The 21047-nt window shown below is 44.2% G+C and overlaps 1 protein-coding gene and 1 non-coding gene across 4 annotated transcripts in view; one reads left to right on the plus strand and one right to left on the minus strand.

The window, feature by feature from the left end:
• CHN1 (chimerin 1) overlaps positions 1–21047 on the minus strand; it is a 1979161-nt gene that overhangs the window by 1293530 nt on the left and 664584 nt on the right. The gene's annotated exons all lie outside the window — the stretch shown is intronic.
• On the plus strand, positions 14668–14739 carry TRNAA-UGC. The gene has a single exon. It is a non-coding gene; the product is annotated as a tRNA-Ala (tRNA).

The following is a 21047-nucleotide window of genomic DNA, read 5'->3' on the forward strand; positions in this document are numbered from 1 at the left end:
TATAATATTAATCCCAAACATGCATGCATATATGCCCTATTGAAGCCTTTGGCTTCAGTTAAATTATCACTTATAATGATAAAGAGGTTCTTGAAGATTTCAGACTACAAACTTTAATCCTCGATCCAGACTAAATGACAAAATACCACTGTGCCAAAGTCAGTTACACAAAACCAATGTGCAACAGGACTTTTGCAAAATTCAAAAGAAATTAGTTTGTGTGTATGTAAGTGAAGGTCAAACTTTATTCACATGCAATGGGCAGTGACTTCTATAACCCCCTATTTAAGATAATGTATTCCGTGGCCACTGCATGGTGGATGTAAACAACATTTCCTCACTGCAATGGCCGCTGGTTAGTTTGCAGTTTTACAGAAAGAACTAGTAACTGTCACTTTGCACAGAATGATACTGGGCTACTTGCAGTGTTTCCTTTCAAAACCATCTAACACTTTTGCAAGAGGTTTTCTAGTCTACTTATTAATTGTCAGCATTAAGGTATAAATTATCACAATAAGCTTTTCTGTTACTTTTCAAATGGACATAAATGACACGCTTTCTAGTTTTATTCCAAAAAAAATCTTTAAATTAACATTACCATTCAGAAAGAACAGCTCAGAAGTATAGTGAAGAATTTTGTTTACAGAAAGTGAACAAGTATAATTATAGCTCATAGGTTAACAGGTTCATAGGTAAGTACTAAGTTAGCTACCCTTGTGGGCCATTTTACATCTAGCCAGTTTTCTTTTTCTGCTCAAAATAACCTATCCCATTTGATCATAGACTGGCCTTACCCATCCTATGGTCGATAATTATATATTACCTCTAACAAGAATAACTGGGATCATACCATAAATAATTTGAGAGGACCCTTGCATGGGATAAAGCATTTAGGAGCTGCTTTTCTGTTTCTCATTCACAGATCTGAGTTGCTCTTGAAAATGGACAGGGATGAAATTTGTTTTATGTGGATGGGGAGTTTGATTCGGAGCAGTAGTATCTACTGTGAGATATACCTGTCTCCAAACCATTCTGTTGATGTTACAAAACAAGTTTAGATTCCTAGACAGAGTATTACATATGTCATTTGACTTGCTGATGTGCAGTAAATCCGTCAGTAATTGGTCGGAGGATGCCTTGCGTGCCAGGCACAGGCCACGTCTTAGCAGTCTGTAGGATACTAAGTATAGTGACAGGCTCTGAGTTGGTCAGTGTAGGACATGTTGTTTATGCCTTGTATCCTTTTAGTAAGGTATCTCTGTGGGCATTCCAGTTGTTGCATGTGTCTGGACAGATACATACCAAAGGGGGCATTATATACAATGACAGACCTAATGAAGGCGGAGTAAACTGGGGCAATGACATCCCTAGAGAGAGAGATACAACCCCTTTGTTTATAAGCTGTGTAATATAGCAGGACTTTCTACAACAATAGCTACATGTTGGTCAAAAGATATGTCATTGTCCACTTAAGTTTCCAAATCCCAAACAACTGGGTCAGCTCTTAGGGTTGTATTGTCAATGTGGTAGTTCCCTGGAGTAGATGACTTCCCAAACAATACAATAATGTGTTTTTTGGTATTTAGTATCAGTCCATGATTTTGGCACCAGTTATTTATTTCAGGCAAACCTTCCTCAGGATGGCCAAGTCAGTTGGGGATTCAGTGACTGCAGACATCTGCAAACTTAGTCAGCCAGAACCTTTTGGTACTGTTTTTTACTTCAGAACAGTAGATGCCAAACAGGAGAGTTCCCAGCACAGACCCTGGGGGACTACACTGTTGAATAGTCTTTTTGTGGAGTTAACTTCCCCTGTTTTGATTATCTGTGTCCTGTCTGTCTGCCAGCTGGTAATCCAGTGGGTGACACGGGAGTTTATTCCCAGTTTATTTAGCTTTTCTACTATGTATGGGTGTGAAACTGTGTCAAAAGCTTTGGCTGAGTCAAGATATGTGGAGTGCACCATTTTGCATTCATCCATTGCTTTGATGACCTTTTCAAAAAATCCACCAGGTTGAGTAAATATGACCTGCCCTTTATGAATCCAAATTGAGACGGGTCCAGTGTTTGGAGTTTTCCTGTGTCATGACTGATTAATTCCATGGCTTTGCATGTGAGATGAGACAGACTTATAGGTTTGTGGAAGGACCTCCCTTATGCAGGGGAATGACTGTAGCTGTTCTCCATTCACTTGGTACAAAACCTGTATGGAGGCTGAGATTAAACAGTTTTGTTAGGGATACGGCTAAATCATAGAGTTCCAAAATTAGAAGTTATGTACCTACCATAACGTTCCATGTTAGTTGTCTTCTCTCGCCTTCTTTCTTGCTGGATGGGTTCGGAGCCGATCCTCTGCTCCGACTCGGCACTTGCTTTAGCTCGAGAACTCCTTTTACCAGCTCGAGGCAACCCTATATCCCATGATGCAAGGCGGAACTACCTCAGATCTCGTTTGGCAGCTAACTGACCCTGCTAAAGACTATCCTAACATAATTAGGAACCATGGTTCCTAAAGAAGTCCTCATAATAATGCTCCAGAGGAAGCAATCTAATAGGAACTCTCCAAGATCTGTCCAGGCCAGGGGGAAGGAGGGAGGTGCCAAGAAAGAAGGCGAGAAGACAACTAACATGGAACGTTATGGTAGGTACATAACTTCTAAATGTTAAGTTGTCAATCTCGCCTTCATTCTTGCTGGATGGGACCGCGTCCCTAGCACCTGTATCCTGGGTGGCTCAATGGAACAGACTCTTGAGAACTGTGGAACCAAAACTGGCCCTATCTCTGGAGGCCAAATCCAACTTGTAATGAGACACAAAGGTATGAGGCGTGGCCCAAGTAGCTGCTGCACAAATAGTGTCAATGGGAAGTCTATCCTGAAAGGCTACAGACGTGGATAGACTCCTGGTCGAATGTGCTTTTGGCTTAGAAGATAGTTGTTTGCCCCTTAGAGAGTACACATAGGAAATGGTGGAAGTCAACCATCTAGATAAGGTCACTTTAGAAACTGGAAGACCTAACCTGTTTTCTGCATAGGAGACAAACAATTGGTCTGATTTTCTAATTTGTTTAGTCCTATGCAAGTAGTACCTGAGCTGACGATGAACATCCAAAAAGTGCAGCTTTTGTTCAGCTCTGTCAGAACAGTTAGGAAAGAAAACTGGTAGATCAATAGATTGGTTAATATTGGTTTGAGATACAACCTTGGGAAGAAAGGAAGGGTTAGTTCTTAGAAACCCTATCCTTTTGAAAAACCAGATAAGGTGAACGAATACAGAGGGCCTGAATCTCAGAAACTCTTCTTGCAGAAGTAACAGCCAGTAAAAATATAGTTTTCCACGTCAATAACTTTAAAGAACACGTAGCAGACGGTTCGTAAGGAGGTAGAATTAGGGATGCCAACATTAAGTTTAGATCCCATTGCGGAGGAGGATGTTTCACAGGCGGTTTTAGGAGAAAAACTCCTCTTAAAACGGCCTTGCATAACCTATGAGACATGATGTTATTGTCATGCAAGCCAGCATGATACTTGGAAATAGCAGCCAGTTGTACTTTGACTGTAGATGACGAGGATCCTGAATGAAAAACCTCCGCCAGGAAATCCAAAACAGAATGTACAGGAGCGGTAAAAGGATCAATATTTCTGGCGTTTGCCCAAATTGAAAACGCCACTTGCTTGCATAAATAGTTCTAGTGGGCGACTTTAAAGAAGACACTAAAATGTCTCTGACTGAGTCAGAAATCATTGGTAGCCTGGCTAGGGAAGGAAGTGGAGCAACCAAGCAGTGAGGTTGAGAGAATGAATGGCCCGGTGCTGCTGACCCGACTGGTGGATCAAAAGATCCGAACTGGGTCCAGATGCCAGGGCTGCACCAGAAGGTGACGATGTAGAGACGGAAACCAAATTTGTCGAGGCCAATATGGAGCAATGAGGATCAATTTGGCTCTCAAAGCGGTGGCTTTCTGAATGACTTGTGGAATTAATGGAAAGGGAGGAAAAGCATAAAGAAGTCCCCGAGGCCAATCCTGGGTTAGAGAGTCTCTCAAGGGTTGGCCTGGAAGGGAAATAGTGTGAAGTAATCTGGGCACTTGCTGTTTTGAGGGTAGCGAAAAGATCGCAACAAGGAGTGCCCCACTTCAGAAAAATCTGATCTACTACAGATTGATTGAGAGACCACTCGTGAGGCATCAGAATAGATCTGCTTAGCCTGTCCGCCAATAGGTTGGACCTGCGGGATGTGCATTGCTATCAGAAACCGCTGAGAAGAGATCGCCCATTGCCAAAGTCTGAGAGCTGACATAAGGGATAGGACCTGGTTCCGCCCTGTTTGTTGATGTACCAGACCACGGACATGTTGTCCGTCTGTACTGCAATAGTCCCGTGGGAAGAAAGTCGTCGAGGGCTTGCAGCGTTAAAAGCACTGCTCTCATCTCCAGGACATTTATGTGCAGGTGGTATTCTATGGGTTGCCACGTCCGTGGACCATCCCGCCCTGATAATGCCCCCACCCGATCAGGAGGCATCCGTGGTGACTGTGGCAACTGGAGGAGGGGAACAAAGGGTCGGCCCTGATGAAGAAGAGGGAAGATATCCACCATCGTAGATGGGCCCTGCACGACTGTGTTACCAAGATTTCGTGTCTCATAGGCAGATTGTGGTACGACCACTGCGTGAATAACATCCACTGCAGGAGACGCATGTGGAAGCGAGCCAGTGGAAGAAGAACAATGGCCGCAGCCATTAGGCCTAGAACTTTCAAGACAAACCTGGCTTTGATCTTGTTGCTTAGTAACAGAAGCTGAACAAATTTCTGGATGTCCAGAATCCTTTGATCCGTTAGCCTGGCTAACATTTTGACGGTATTTAACTCTGCCTATAAAGGTGATAGACTGGCAAGGCAGCAGAGAGGATTTTTCAAATTTACGAAATTCCCAGTTTCTTGCAAAGCTGTAGGGTGTAGTCTCTGGACCGAAGAAGCTGATGCTTGGTGGTGGCGGAGAGGAGCCAGTCGTCCAAATAAGGAAACACCTGGAATCCTCGACGTCTCAGGTGAGCTGTGACCACTGCCATGCATTTGGTGAACACTCTGGGGGCTGAAGTGAGGCCAAAGGGCAGTGCTCTGAATTGGTAATGGCTGGCTCCCAGCGGCGGAGAAACCTTCTGGAGCGTCTGTGAATCTTTATGTGATAGTACGCATCCTGAAGGTCTATCGAGCACATCCAGTTGTCCTTGCCCAGAAAGGGCAGAATGGATTGCAGCATGACCATCCGGAATCTTGCCTTCTTGACAGACTTGTTCAGTCTGCTTAGGTCTAGTATCGGTCTCCAATCTCCCGTCCTTTTGGGGACCAAAAGAATCTTGAGTAGAAGCCGGATCCTACTTGGTCTGCCGGCACTGTCTGGATGGCTCTTTTTTCCAGGAGTTTTGAAACCTCCTGTCTTGCCAAATCCCTTTGACCGGGTGAGATGTCTGGAAGGGATTGTAGAGGTCTGAAACCTTTTGAAGGGGATTTTGTAACCCTCGGATATGATCGACTGTACCCACTTCTCTTGGGATAGGGATTGCCAGGCTACTGGGTACAGTGAAATTCTTCCCCCGACTGCCTCCAAGGGTGGACAGTCGGGCAACACCTCAGGGATGCTGAAAGGGCTTCTCAGGAAGAGACTCCCTGTTGCCCTGGTTATGAGGACCCCTGCCTCTAGGGCGTCTATTATTGTTACCCCTCTGCCTCTGGGGTAAACTGACCACGTGTGTCGGTGTAGCTCCTTGGGCTTTGAACCACATCTTCCCCTTCTGACCCTTGGGATAAGGTCTAGAAGGAGTGGAAAACTGGACTCCAACGGCAGAAAGAGTTTTACCGTCCTGCTCACATCTGGTCAAAGTATCCTTCACCTGAGGTCGAACAAAGCCGAACCGTCAAAGGGGTGTTGGTGAAGGACGCCTTAAAGGGGTCCGCAAAATTACACAGCCGCATCCAGGCTTGGCGTCTAAGAGCAACACCTGTGCCTGCAGCCCTGCTCCATCGGTCGCATAAGATATGAGCCGCATGGAGGAGTTAGATATGGAATTCAGGATAGCAAGCTGTGAGGCAATCTTTTCCTGAGCCCCAGCAGCAGAAGGATCCTGGACTACTTCTCCCAGTTCCTTGAGAATATCTCATTGAAGCCTGGTGAAGTGACAAAGGTAATTCAGCGAACGCATAGCAAAGGTCGCTGAAGAAAACATCCGCTTTCCATACCTGTCCATGGTCCTAGAATCCTTATTAGGAGGATGGACAGGTACTGAAGGATCCGCCAGTTCCTTCTTAGTGGACCATAGCATCCACAGAGACACCCTTGGACAGGAACTGTTTATCCGAAGGGGCCGTGATGAACTTGGATGGTCTCCTGGGGACAGGTTCCACAGAATCTGGAGCCCACGCCTTCCGAGCCACTACCTGCATGAGTGGGTCGAAGGCGGAGACACCAGGAGGTGGAGGGTCGGGATCCAAAGCCTCCAGGTATACCGACTCATCCTCGGAGGGGTCAATGGAGGCCAATTCCCCTCTGTTTGAGGAGCTCAAGGATGTCTGAAAATGAGACATCCTCAGAGGGGGTGGGGAACCCTCCGACTCATCTAAGTCGGTATCAGATGTAGTAGACTCAGGAGTCTGTGTGTTTCCTCTTACGTCCTCTTCCAAGGGGTTCCCCTGCAGGGTCAGGAGAAACCTCGGAAGAGGAGGAAATTCCCAGTGGGGAAACCTGGGCGATGGATCCGTGGGCCTGCGAGCAAGACGCTGGCAAGAGGGTTCTGCAGGCACTGATGAGGGCGGAGCTAGGGGGATAGACCGTTGACCACGGTCAGAGGCCAGGACACTCCTCATCACCTCAAAGGCTCCGCCCCCCGGGAGACCTGAACCCACCCGCTGCGAAGAAACAGGAATGGGCGGCGCCAAGGAGAGAAAAGGCCCCGAGGCAGATGTCGGCGCCGAGCTTACCAAAGCGAAGCCCGAGAGGGAGGCGGGTCGGACAAGGGTCCGATGCCACTAGCCCCTCGGAGCCGACAGTGGAAACCCGGCGCCGGATCCCTCCAAGGAAGGTCTCAAGGAGGAGATCGGAGCCGAAGGCACGGAGCCGAAGGATGTATCGGCTCCGCATCAACAGTCGCTGTCCCAAGAAGCTCCGGAACTCTGGTGTGGAGTCGGAGGAGGAATCTCAAGAATGGGGCTATAGCGAAGTCTGTTGAGATGGGCTATGGAGCATTTGGGCCAGTGCCTGAGACTTCAACAGCCTGCTTACCACCCTCTCCAAATCGTGGTCAGACAGCCTGGAAGATCTCGAAGATCGGCTCCGATGGCTCCGCTCCGACAAAGAGGAGATCCCGGAGCCGAATGGATACTCATAATAGAAGGGGACCGAGATCTCTGAAGCCATCGGAGCCGATGTCCCTAGAACTCCAGATGGAGCCGAGGATTTCTCGGCTCCGATGCTGGATACAGCGTCGGCTCCAGCCGGAGCCGACAAGGCCGCAGTAGTCAGGGTATCGGAGCTGGCGGCACGAACCCACTACTCGAACAGAATATCGACTCCAGCCGGAGCTGATATCGGCTCCGGCGGGCGGAGCCACCGGAGGAGGCTTGGACACATTAGCCTGAACCTTCGGTGGCTTAAGAGGTTTTCCTGACCCTGACTTAGGAGGAGAACCTTCAGGTTTAAGTAAACCTCGGAGGATTAATTTGTTCCTCCTTTCCTGCAGGACTCTCTGGCTAAAAGCATGACACAAGCACAGGAGTCCTGCAGGTGCAAACAGGCAATAAACACAAGAAGTGTGACCGTCTGTCAGAGACATTTTCTGACAGCACTGGTCACACTTCTTGAAGCCTGAGACCTTGCCTTCTTTTGACATCCTAGAAGGGAAAAACACAAACAGTCCCAACTAACACACCAATTAATCCCTTACACAGACACACAGGAAGGGAATAACTTGGGGAACTAGGCCTGACTAAAAACTTTAAACTGAAATTCTTATAAAAAGTTTGAAAGGAAGGGAATAGGGTGGGCTGTAACTAAGTACAGATTAAACTAACAGTAAAGGGAAAAAATAAACCCCTAACTACACTTTTTCTTATTTTACCAAGAAAAAACTTACCTCAGCTGGCAAAGGAGACCTCTTTCGCTAAGCGGCAAACGAGATCTGGGGTAGTTCCGCCTTGCATCATGGGATATAGGGTTGCTTCGAGCTGGTAAAAGGAGTTCTCGAGCTAAAGCAAGTGAGAATGGAGCCGAGGATCGGCTCCGAACCCATCCAGCAAGAATGAAGGCGAGATTGACAACTTAACATCCTTTATTATTTTAAATCTCAAAACCATTACTTTTTGCTATAGAAAAATTAAATCCATCCTGTACGCAGGTGGCTTGGCCATTTGCCAAAGATTACTTACATGATCTGAGAAGCAGGACATTATAATATGGCATTTTTTGATTAACACTCACTGCCAGGTTAAACAAAATACAACCTATGCTGTAGTGCATGGACTACTGAGATCTGCAGTTACTCTCCAAAATCAAGGAAAAGAATACCCTGTTAAGCACATTTCCAATGTCAGAAAGCTGCTTAACAAGCTTTTGATAAACACTTTGCTAGAGCTTACATAGTTTCTGAATGTGTAAATGAGTGAAGTGTATTGCAGCATCAAACAGTGGCTAAGAGCTTTAAAAAAAAAAAAAGAGAGAGAACGAGGGGTATTTTCAAGTTCTAGTTGGTGTCTGTGTGGCAGAGCAATGTGTTTCATAGTTTTCAAAGACGTGTAAAACTGTGTTCTCCTAAGATTTTCTCAGCAGTACAAAAAATTATAATTGGGTTTCTGATCAAAACTAGTTGCTATATGCTCTTGAGAAATGTATGTCAAAAAATCATGGCATCTACGTCAAGTACATAACTGGTTATGGTTGGAAACCTGATTATAGTAATTTATGTTTAGCACTGCTGAACGGCTCAGCAAAGTTCAAGCTAAATGGGCTACTGCATTATCCAATAAAGGAAAACTAAGGTATTTAAAAGATTTAAACATCTCCGAGTTTGCCTCAGTCCCTGCCTTCCCATCTAACATCCACCCAAATGGCTAAACAAGATGGATTCTCTAACTGCTCCCTGACAAATGGTCTCTAATTTATTGCAATTAATGTAATGTTAATTAGCCAGGTTGTTAGGGTGGTACAGGACCCTTTTCAAGCACTATTTGGGCCATGTGGGAAACAGAACAATAATACAAAATGTAAATAACATAAATAAACTAAGAGTGTGATATGAAAATACAAAAAGAAAACTAGCTACAGGCCAAGTAAACATACAGTATAATCAAAATTTGGCCTGACATGAAAAATAGTTTTGGCAATGCTTAAAATATTTTGTCAGCAATTAAGACAGTTTCCTGTTCAAAAATACAATAAAATATAAGCCTGGCCTTATTTAAACTCGCTTATTAGAGGACCCAGTAGAAGGAGTTCTCATCCTATCACTGGATTATAAATTTCCATTAAGTACTACAAGCTCTGCCATGAACAGCTACTAACTGCTACAGACTTATAACCAGCTCTCTCAGAAGGAAAAGTACAGTTTTGTAACATCTTACCATAACAGTAGATGTCCTTTTCACTGTTGCAGTATTCTTTACAATGGGGATTACCTACCAAGGGCAGCCCAACATCCGGCCTGCATACCAAAGCCTTAGGTTGTAAAAGGGACATCATACATCACATGTATGCTCCTCGCACCTGGGGTAGGGCATAAAGGTAGCGCATGGACGTACCATCCTCAGAACCGAAAACCCCCAGGAGGAACGACAGTCCAAGGAGAAAAGAGGGAACATGTACATCCAGAAGGAGAAAGGAAATGGGGAGGAGGGAGCAAATACTGCAACAGTGAAGAGAAGGACATTTACTGTTATGGTAAAATTTTACACAACTGTACTATGTCCTTCCATATCACTGTTGCAGTATGCTTTACAATAGGAAGAGTAGAAAAGCTCAGGAAGGAAGTTGGGAAAAGGAAAGCCCAGCAGAGCCCTTAAGAAAGCCATGCAGGATAGCTATCTGGCTCTAGCCCTAGAAACAACATTCAACTTATAGCGCTTGGTCCAAGTAGCTGCCTCAGGAATGGAATTAGTATCCAAACCATTGAAATAAGCACTAGAAGAAGCCACAGCCCTGGTAGAATGAGTCTTAACAAAAGGAAGGCTTTTTCCCATGAAAAGAGTAACAAACGGAAATGACCTTAGATATCCAAGAAGAGTTTGCTTAGAAACAGCCAAACCTAAAGACCTATGATGAAAAGAAATAAAAAGCTGCTCAGATTTACAGATGGCTGTAGTTTTATCCAAATAATATCCAAGTTATCTATGCAAATCCAAGGTGTGAAGAACATTTTCAGCAGCAGACTGTGGAGAAGGGAAAAAAGTGGCAAAATTGATGGACTGATTAAGAGACAACTCATTAACTAACTTGGGCATAAAAGAAGGATTAGTATGAAGAGACACCCTGTTCTTATGAAAAAGACAAAAAAGGGAGGAACAGCCATATGGGCCTGTGGCTCAGACACTCACCTGGCTGAAGTAAGGACCAAAAAAGAACAGTTCTCCAAGAACAATGCTGTAAGGAAGCTGAAGCTGCAGGCTCAAAAGGAGCCTGAGTCAATTTTCTAGGACAAAATTAAGATCCCAGGAAGGAGGACAAGGCTTCCTGGGAGGCCTAATATGAAGGACACCTTAAAGAAATTGTTTGACCTCAAATCTAGAAGCTAAACTGGGAGGCAAAGGCAGAAAAGCAGAAACGGCTGAGAGGTGAGCTTTTACAGAAGAGTATGCCAACCCAGCATTGTGCAATTCACACATAAGAGAAAACCAAATAAACTTCCACCGAAAATGGATCCAGGTTACGAGAAAGGCATCAGACAGAAAATCTCTTGCATTTGGATAGATACGATTTCTAGTAGTGGGCTTCCTGTCCTCACGCAGAACCTGAAGCACATCCTCAGAAAAAAAGTTGCTTAAAAGTGATCAAAACCCTATCACCCACAATGCCAGCTGAACAGTGGACAGGTGGATATGGACGAGAGTAGGTCCACCCTGTGAGGTAAATTTTGATGATTTCCCCTGGCTAAATGCAGAAGAGGAGGGAACCAATGCATTCTGGGCCAAAAGAGAGTGACCAACAAGATTTTGGCACCATCCTGTTCTATCTTGAACAGGACCCTCGGTATGAGAGGAAGGGGAGGGAAGGCATGAAGAAACATCCCCTTCCAGGAAAAAGAAAGGGCATCCACCATCCAAGTCAGATGACCTGTGACTGTGGTGCAAAAGAGTAGAAGTTGTCTGTTCAGAGGGGAGGCAAAAAGATCTACTTGAGGAGTACCCCACTGGTGGACAATGTCCAGAAACACATCTCTGTGAAGCATCCACTCATGAGTTTATGTTATGGACCTGCTCAGAAAATCTGCCACAAAGTTCTGATTTGAAGCATCACCTGATAATAGACAGCTAGATCCCAAAACTGAACAGCTAGTTTGCCAAGAGATAAGACCTTGTCCTCCCTTGCTTGTTGATGTACCACATCACTGTTGTGTTGTCTGTGAAGATTTTGAGGAGCCCTGGTAGGAAAAGAGAATAAAAGGCCTACACAGCCAGGAGAAGTGTTCTCATCTCTATTATACTGATGTGATCCTTCTTTTGACTAAGTAACCTAAGGCCTTGCACTTTCAGAGGACCAAAGGAGGCCCCCACCCCACATCTGAGGCATCTGAAAAGAGTTCCTGAGTGAGGACTGAAAGTTAAAAAGGCAACCCTGGGTTGAGGGGCAACTGATGAATCCACCACTAAAGTTCCAGTCTGAGGCATGGGAGAAAGGGTATCAGAAAATCCAAAGGATGAGAATGTTGAAGTCAGACTGACTTTAGGAACCACTGGAGCTTTCTCATATAAAGCTTGACCAGAGGAAGCATAGGAATGGTAGAAGCCATGTAAACCCAGAGCCCTGAGAAGCTCTCTGACCATAATGGAGTTCAGAGAAGAAAGAATACAATCAGAGTCAAAGGCAGACAAACAAGCGTTTAGACTGGCGACAAAAGTTCTGAGGATGGAACAGTGGGATGAGGATTTATGCCCTATGCCGGGAGCATACATGTGGCATATGACGTACCTTTTACAACCTAAGGCTTTGGTATGCTGGCCAGACATCAGACTGCCCTTGGCAGAGAATTCCTATTATAAAGGATACTGCAACAGTGATATGGCTCCTAGTACACCTACCTGGTTACTAATCCCACAGAATGGTATTTCTTTCATCCACCATCACATACAGACTTCTTAATCTGGGTCATTGTTTCTCCCTTGACAGGACTTACTGATGACAGTTTCCACAGCCCTGCATTCTTATATTTTCCATTTTTATTACCATTTCCCTATACATTTATTTTTAATTTTGCTTAAGTTCAATCACCGAGCATTTAACACACGTGAACATTCAATATACTTAATGCTTACATCATCAAAATTAAAACAATATTTATTATATGCCTTAAATACATAGTGCACTCCAAAAATTCTGGATAGCACATCGTAGCAGGTGAATACTAAAAAAAAGAATGTGCTCCTTGTCAGATTTCTTAAATCCTCCTAACATATTATGCAAATGTTAACATATATTACAGGATGTATTATAACAACTGCAAGAAAAAAAATATTGTTTAAGTTAAAGCAGCTTTGCTCACATAACTATGTTCATATTCTGTTAGTCTAGTGTTGGATACAGATCATAGAGTTAGACAAAATAAAAAGACTGATCAGTGTTTTCTCTTGAAACTCTGGCTCATATGATGTGCAGTTACAGCTACACCAATGCTTATTATCATATGTATATAGTTTCTTCAGAAAGCTTGATGGTTCTGTTTCACAATGACTAAATATAACAGCTGCAACCACTAAGTTAATTCAATAATGAGATTAGCACAATAGTGATTTGGTACAGATTTATTACCCACTAAGTGTGCTAATTTATGGCAATAATCCTGGAAGACCAGACAGAGACTAAGAAAAAAAAAAGAAAAAAAAACTTTCTCTGGAGTCCACTGAGGGATAACCCTCTCACCAGTGGTATGCTAAAGCTCAGGATGACACTAGTATCACAGTGGTGGCTAGGATAACTACCATTAGCCATACATATAATGCAGTTTTCTCTCTGCCCAGCAATACTTCTGAGTTCCAGTGGAAACTTTAATGATACACAATTGAATAATTAAACTAAAGACAGTGCTCCCGATGCTTAGAAATGCCTTATGCTAGCTGAGTGGAGAACTACAGTAGAAACCTGAATGTCCCTTTTGCAATAGTGTCCACCTAGGTTACAAAGTCCATAGCTCAGGTCATGTATGTTTTGCATGGTAATCCTTCCCTTTCCTTTCCATTCCCCAGCTGCTTCTGCAAAGTCAAGACATTCGATTCCAGGCCTTCTGACTATAATTCTGGTGTACTAAATCAGCTACTCTCCTCTTGGGTTGTCTGCAGTGCTACATACCTGTTTTGAGTTGGAATGGTTACATAAGACTAGTTAGGAAGGCAGCTCTTGGATGATGGAACAGACTTGCAGGTTTAAGCAAAATAGTTGCCCTCATTTTCATATCTGCTGGAGTCTTTCTAGGGGAAACTGAAGGGCTCTATCAGCACACCTAACATTACTGCCATATGATGAAGCAAGCATCCATCTCACCTATATTTGCACAGGTATGATTTTTGGGAAATTTGTGACAACAGGGTCTCAGCGAAGCTACTCACCTCTTCAGGACTGTCCAAAGCTATTTGTTGTCTCTCTATTATAATATTAAGCATTGCTGGGAAGATCAGCTGGCATTGATAGACCAACTCTCTAAGCTTTTCTCTCTCTCTCTCTCTTTTTGAGTGTGCACTGGATGCTACTCTATCTGCACTCTTTCTAGCACATAGCTGTGGCAACTTCAAAATTCTACATGACTCCTTTACACAAGCTCCACAGGATTCTCCACTTCCTTACCTTTTGACAAGCCAACAATGCAAATATTGTCACTGCAGCTCATATTTTCATGGTCATCCATTCTTAATTCCAACTAAAATGCTCTTATTTGTAATACCGATATGGTTAAACTTTGTGAGGAGACTGCTTCCCTCTCTTGGCATGGCTCCTATTGCTGAAATGCTATTGTGGTTGTAATGGACTGCGGCCTGTCATCTTCTCTGGCTATGGACTCCTTCAAAAGAGCAGTGTCTTGCAAATGCTTACATTAGTATGACCAAGTTTAAAATTGCTTGTTTCGGGTCTTCTGAAGATTTATCTGCATGTATTTTTGTTACTAAAATACTCAATGATCTGCAGATAACTTAAACTAAGTCATTGACTGGAAAGGTATGCCAGTCAACAGTGATGACTGGCATTGTGTAAACAACTGAGAACAATCAAGATGGCAAATTGATTCAGAAACACACAAAATGTGAGATGCTGAGCAGTAACAACAGTTTTATCAAGCACAGCTAAATCCCACTGTTTATGACAGCAAACCATAGAGATATATTACACGTTGCTCCAACTTTAACGTGCATCTGCAAGAAGCTTTTATTGCCACTACAAGTCATGGTGATGCATGTCATCATCCAGAGAGGTACCATGTCAGGGATGTACCTTAGTGGTAGAGCGCATGCTTTGCATGTATGAGGTCCTGGGTTCAATCCCCAGCTTCTCCACAGAATTTTGGGGAGGGAGGTTGGCATAATGGTTAAGATATTTGCCTTACAAACACAAGGTGCAGGGTTTGATTCTCACATGAATTAATTGGCTAGGCTTAAAATGGCCCACAAGGGTAGTCAGCCTAGTACTAATCTATGAACCTATGACAGTGCTTAACATTTCGTGGACTCAAGACAGCAACCTTATGGACCACTGCTGTGTGAGGATGGACATCATACAAGACACTGTAGTCATGCATCAGCCTCATCTGTAGGCCTGTAACCATACTCATGAGACCCTTTATCCTCTTGGTAAGGAACTTTGGGGCCTTTCCAGCTGCTGCAGGTGTCGGGTCAGATACATTCTATGGGTTTACATTCAAAGATGAGAGTTTTTCAATGATACCAAGTTCCCTATGTCTTTATTTATGAGTTCCATTACATACAGCTGTGTAAACCTAAGGTTTAATTTAAATCCTCCATTGTAAGCACTCATTTTCCTCAGGGATCCAGCAGGGTGATGCTCCCATCCCCTCCATGGAGAGAGCAGCCTTTCTCAGTTGGGCGCCTGGGGTTATTGCTACCTTGGCAGCCAGGTATCTCATCTCGAGCATTTGGGGGGGGGGGAGGGAAGGGGAGGGGGGGTCCTGAACCGCGTTGCAGTATGTTGGCAATGTGTGTGGTGTTGCAATCTTCACATCATTTTGGACTTTTTTATATAGTCTGGCAGTTTCCTCCTAGGTTTAGGTACATAGCTAAAGAAGGCCTTATGATTGTCTTTTGTGTCCTTGGCTTTTTGTTTTGCCCCATTTTGTTGTCCTTTGTTGTTATGGCTTGGGTCCACCAGAGACTGGGCGCTTGCCTTTGGCAAAGAGTCTTTTTTTTGTTTGGGATTGCCTCTTCCATGCAGTCCTGTAGGTGCTGGTAAGAGATTTGTGTAAGTATTCATAAGGGTTTGTGTGTAATGTTTACCACTGGCCTAGCCTTAAAAAAGACCACACTAGTTTTTTTTAGAAGTGTGGAAGTTTTGAGAGAGTTTTTCACTGTGGTCTTTTTTATTTCAGGTGGGGGCGGGATGAGGACCTCCAGTGAGATTACTCTATTCTCTTACACTTAAAACAAGCAAATTCATATGTCTGTATGTGATCTTTATTGCAAATGAGGGCTACGTAATCTCTCTGAACTGCTCAGTTTCCATATTGTGCTTGTTACCCAGGCCAACAATGTGTATATGTGGTTTATCCTATGGCGATTGGGGGGGCTATTTGTAATTCCACATCTAAACTCAAGAAAATGGATTTGCTGGACTGCATGCTGTTTTCATAATGTACAGGCAGAGACTCTGATGCCATGTTCATGACTTAAAGTCCAATACTCAAATACTGGACTATAGTACATATACTGGGCTTCCCCTCTACAGGTCACACAAATTAGTTACGTCATGTAGCACACCAATTGGCAAAATGGAATCCAGATGTGCCCATGAGGTAATAGCCATATTTCTCTGCAAATTGTACAAGAATAACCCTGACTTCTGAGGTTGAAGGAAAGTACAGTTGTGTACACTTACCATAAATGTAAATGTTCGAGTGTATTCACTGTTGCAGTCAACACATTTGGGTTATCTGCTTGCAGGTAGCCCTCAGTCGGCCTGATTATCAAAGTCTTGGGTCCTGTGTTGGTTGTTGTCTCATCTTCCATGACGTAGCTAGTCAAGGGTATAAAGCATGCAGCCAATGCCATTACATCAGTTTTTCTTGCCCCAGATGTCAGGTGCCCCCAAAATGAGAAGAAATTATATACAAGGTTACACCTCCAACAAAAAGCAAATACACCAGAAAGCTTTAAGTATAATAAACAAGAATAAAGGTTTAGTCAACAGAAGTCAGGGGGCTGGAGGGAGAGTAACCAGGACTGCAACAGTGAATACACTCGAACATCTACATTTATGGTAAGTGTACACAACTGTACTATGTTCTTCGTGTTACACTGTTGCAGTCATCACATTTGGGTAGATTCCCAAAGCTAAAGATGGGAGGAGGCAATTAGATAGCATTAGGACCAGCTATAAGGCCCTGCAAGACTGCAGTGGCAAAGCCAGCCCTGGATTTAGAAAAAATTGGCAAGTGGTAATGCTTGGTGAAAGTATGTACAGAGCTGCAGGTAGCAGCTTCCAGGATGTCCCTGGTAGGGATACCTCTGAGAAAAGATCTAGTGGTAGATGCAGCCCTGGTGGAATGAGGTCTTATCCCCTGTGGGGTAGGTTTTCCATGGTGCTTATAGCAGAAATTAATGCAATGGCCTATCCACTTAGAAATGGTTTGCTTTGAAATGGCCTTCCCCTCTGCCCCTGCAGCAAATACAACCAGCAGCTGTTCAGATTTCCTGAGAGGCTAAGTCCTGTCCAGGTAAAATCTAAGCTGTCTGTGCACGTCCAAGGAGTGCAGTATTCGTCCCCCTTTGTTCTGTGGATTAGAAAAGAAGGCTGGCAAATGAATAGACTGATTAAGGGCAACACTGGATACCACCTTGGGCATAAAGGAAGGATTGGTCCTGAGGGACACTCTATCCACATGAAAGATGATGAAAGGCTCCACTGCCATGAGGGCCTGTAATTCAGACACCCTTCTTGTTGAAGTAATGGCTAGAAGGAAAGCTGTTTTCCAAGAAAGGAATTTCAACTCTGCATTTGCAGCTGGCTCAAAGGGAGGTAAAGTGAGCTTTTCCAATACAAAGTTAAGGTCCCAGGCTGGAGTAGGGGCTCTCATGCGTGGTCTTGAGTTTTTGGCCCCTCTGAGGAATTGCTTCAGCAGTGGATGAGAGAAGTGAGGTAGCTCTGTATTGTAATGTGCTGAAATGGCTTGAATTTTGATGGAAGAAAAGGAAAGGCCCTTGTGAAGCATCTCAGTTAAGTATTGAAGAATATGCGGTAAATTGGACACTCCTGTGCCCATCCCCTGAGTCTGGCTCCAGGAACAGAATTTTTTCCATTTTTCAGCATAGGATTTTCTATTACTAGGCCTCCTTGCCTCCAGAATGACATCCATCACTTGCTTACTGAGAGATGGTAACGGAGAGATCAGCTAATTAGCCAGGCTGCAAGGTTCAGGGCTTGAAGCTGTGGTGCAGAATTTGGCCCTCCTGATGGAACAGCACGGCAGGGGTCTGAGGCAGGTGCCATGGTTCCAGCAGTGTCACACTGCACAATGGGGGGTACCATTGTTGGCGTGGCCAGTCTGGTGCAATCAGTATTATCCTTGGTTTGTCCTGTTTGATCTTTAGAAGCACTTTGGAGAGGAGAGGCAGAGGGGGAAAGGCATAAACTGATAGATTTTTCCAGGTGAAGGACAGGGCATCCACTTTCCAAGCTTGTTTGTGGGCAGTCCTTGTGCAGAATTTGTCTAATTGGTAGTTCTGAGGGGAGGCAAACAGGTCTATCTCTGGGCTCCCTCATTTGTTTCTCAACATGTTGGATATTTTTGGTTCCAGTTTCCACTCATGTGGGCCCATGAGATTTCTGCTTAGGTCGTCTGCCAGTGTATTTACCTTGCCTGGCAGGAATTGAGCTTGTAGGTGCACTTGGTAGCTCAAGGCTGTGTTCCACAGAGCCATGGCTAATCTGCAGAGAGGGTATGAGTGGGTTCCTCCCTGCTTGTTTATGTACCACATAACAATGGTGTTGTCCATATTTACCAATAATTGTCCTGGAAGAATGTGGTCCTTGAAGGCTGTCAGAGCATTCTGTACAGTTAACATTTCTTTTTGATTGATATGCAAGTGCATTTGATTTGGATTCCATTTGCCCTGAATGCACTGCTCTGCCCTGCCAAGTGGGCCCCCCATGCACAGTCTGATGTGTCTGTTGTTAGGGTTTGGGTGGCAGGGGTTAGAGTAAATGGCAGTCCCTTGTTTTGGTGGTAGGCCTCTGCCCACCAAAGGAACTCTATCTTTACACAAGGTATGATAGGAATCACTGATTCTAGCTCCTGAGAATGTTAGATACCATTGTAAAAGTCTTGCATATGGAATCAGTAGTATGCAAGAGGCCATGAACCCCAGGGCTTGCAGTATTTTCTTTGCAGATAGCTGGGTCTTTGTGGCCAGTAGTTTGAAGTAGGCTGTCAAATGAACTTTTTTCTCTGGCATGAGGTAGGCCATCTGGGAAGTTGTATTCAAGCTTGCTCCCAGGAATACAGTTTGTTGACAGGGTAGTAGATGTGATTTATTTTCGTTTATGGAGTACCCCAGAGAAGTTAGCAATTTCTTTACAAATGCCAGATGATTTATTAGTATGTCCTGGCTTTCTGCCTGAACTAGACAATCATCCCGGTATGAGTATATCTGAATATTTCTTTGTCTGCAAAATGCAATGACTGGAGCTAGGCACTTTGTGAGTACCCTGGGCGCAATAGATAAGCCAAAGGGCAGTGCAGAGAACTGATAGTGCATGTAGCCTGCTCTGAAGCATAGGTATCTTCTGCAAGATTCCCTTATTGGGATGTGCAGATAGACTTCCTTTGAATTCAGTGTTGCCAACCAAGCATTTTTGCCTAACATGGGAAGCAGCTGATGAAGAATTAGCATTTTGAATTTTAGGATTTCCAAAAAGGTGTTTAGGATAGACAGGTCCAGAATAGGACGGCAGAAATTGTCTTTTCTGGGTACCAGGAAAATTCTTGAGTAGAAACCTTGCCCCCATTCTTCTTCTGAGACAGGTTGAAGAGCCCTGATGCTTAGAAGAGAGAGAACTTGCCTTTGAGCCTCTGACCACTGATTTGGGGGTAGAACTGGCCAACTGTTTGGGGTTGGTAAGGAATGGAAGTGGAATCTGTATCCTTGGGAAACTATATTTAAAACCCATTTATCTTGGGTAATGAGTTCCCAATGTTTTGCATGCAGTGCAATCTTTCCCCCCTAAAGGAACAGTCAGTTGAGCAAGGCTTGGAAGGTTTAAAGTCAAGTCATTGTGACAGTTTACCATAAGGGGGTGTCTTACTACTCCCAGATTTGGAAGTGGGAGCCTCCCACTGCTTAGGCCTGTAAATACCTTGGGACTGAAGCCTGGGTGTTCTGCTGGTTCTGGGTTTGGACTGAGAAGGCCTGGAAGAGGCAAGAAAAGACCAATTCTTAGAAGGCCAATGCCTACTAAATCTGGGAGGCTGTACTTGCAGGAAATCTTTAACAGTTTGCATAGATTTAGCTTTTTCCTCCATCTTTTTAAGTAGTACTTCTGCTTTGTTGCCAAAAAGGCGGTCTTGGTTTAAGGTAGCATCCAGTAATTTAGCATTAACATGATCTGGCAAAGATTGCTCCTTAAGCCAGGCATGCCTTCAAATTACAGACCCAGTGACAGCAGCCCTGCAAGATGCCGCTAATGAATCAAAACCACATTGCAAAGTATGTTTTCCAACTTGTTCAGCAGAATGCATTAAATCCTGTAATTCTTTATTTTCAGCACAGTCAGGAATCAACATAATTTTCTGTTTAAGCAATCCAATAATATGTTGCTGATACTTTAACATATGAAACTAATGGCCGAAGTTGCAGAAGTGTATACCTTCTTACCCCATCTGTCCAGGGCCCTGGAATCTCTATTAGAGGGGGGTAGGGTTTTTGGCAGTAGTAGCCTTAATGCCCTTGGGTCCCTGTGAAATGGTCTCAGGATCCGCAGTAGGATTTTTAAAAAGAGAGAGTCAGGTACCCTGCAATACCTGTTAGGTTTTCTAGGAGCAGGAGATAAAGAGTCAGGAGCCAGGCTAGATTCCGAGAAGACATCATCTACAATGTCCAGTGCAGGAGGGATGGCGAAAGGCCTGTGTTGAGGTAGGAGTAAGAATTCCCTGAGCCTCGTTTTGGAGTCAGAGTAATCCTGGCTTTCCCAGCAGAAATGCTCCCTAAGAGTATGCAAGGTTTCACCAAAAGAGAAATCCTCTGGAGGGGAAGCAGAGGGAATTGAGTCCTCTGCATCAGAATCCTCATAGGTAGATAAGGACAACTCCTGGTCATCACAGAAAACAGAAATTTCAGAATCCTGATCATAAGAATCAGAAGGAAAATCAGTCCTAGGTCTCTTAGAGGGAGAAGGGTGGCTTCCCCTGATTAGAGTAATAAGGTCTTCAGCCATTCTTATAATTTGTTTTTTAGGGATAGGGGCCTGACCATATTGGTCTGGGCATCGGCTTTCTAGGCATTGATCGAGTTTGAGGCCTTGAAGAAGAAGATGGAGTCTGTTTAATATGCAAGTCAGTAGGCCTGAATACACACTCAGAAAACGGTGCCTGCACAGTGGTTCCGGACCCATCCAAGGTAGAGACATCCACAAGTTC

The sequence above is a fragment of the Protopterus annectens genome, chromosome 6.part1, assembly GCF_019279795.1.
Source record: "Protopterus annectens isolate FY-2018-M chromosome 6.part1, PAN1.0, whole genome shotgun sequence".
Classification (NCBI taxonomy): domain Eukaryota; kingdom Metazoa; phylum Chordata; order Ceratodontiformes; family Protopteridae; genus Protopterus; species Protopterus annectens.